This window comes from Buceros rhinoceros, unplaced genomic scaffold (assembly GCF_000710305.1).
Source record: "Buceros rhinoceros silvestris isolate BGI_N320 unplaced genomic scaffold, ASM71030v1 scaffold19452, whole genome shotgun sequence".
Classification (NCBI taxonomy): Eukaryota; Metazoa; Chordata; class Aves; order Bucerotiformes; family Bucerotidae; genus Buceros; species Buceros rhinoceros.
The window spans coordinates 1853-2401 of NW_010399692.1; the positions used below are offsets into that span (position 1 = coordinate 1853).

Below are 549 nucleotides of genomic sequence, written 5' to 3' on the forward strand. Positions count from 1 at the left end.
CCCCGCCCGGGGCCACCCCCGGGTGCAGTTTGGCTCCGGGGAGATTCAACCCCGTGCTGTATTCCAGCAGCCTCCCACAGCATCTCCCAAGAGCAGGCGCACGCCTGGACCCCCGTGATACCCCCGCCTGCTGCCTGCCCACGGCAAACCCCCCCCACGCTGCAGTTTGGGGGTGACCTGGCTCTTTTGCAAGAGCAGTGCGGGCCCACCCGGGCGAAAGGTTCACGTTGCCTAACGTCCTTGTGGGGATTAGCACAGTTAAATCTGCCTCAGAGAAGCTAACGTGCTGATGCTGCTAATCTCATTGTCATCTGCTCTGCCCGGGGGTGGCTAAGCTGGCACCGGGTCCCCCGCAGCGGAGGGTCTTGGGGCCACCCCAGGGGTGCACCCATGGGGATGTGTCACTGCCGGGGTGCCAGGGTCACTGGTGGCTGCAGAGCCAGCGCTGTTTTTATTAACCCTCACCTCTGCTGGCAGAGTGTCTGAGGATCCCTTGCAGAATGTACAGGCACCAGCGGCCGTTAGAGCCCGCCCTGGGCTCCTCCACGT

General features: G+C 63.9%; 1 protein-coding gene across 1 annotated transcript in view; it reads right to left on the bottom strand.

Moving 5' to 3' along the window:
• The window catches only part of LOC104489429 (transforming acidic coiled-coil-containing protein 1-like), a gene marked incomplete at both ends in the record, with an annotated part of 17535 nt that overhangs the window by 1632 nt on the left and 15354 nt on the right, over positions 1-549 (bottom strand). The gene's annotated exons all lie outside the window — the stretch shown is intronic.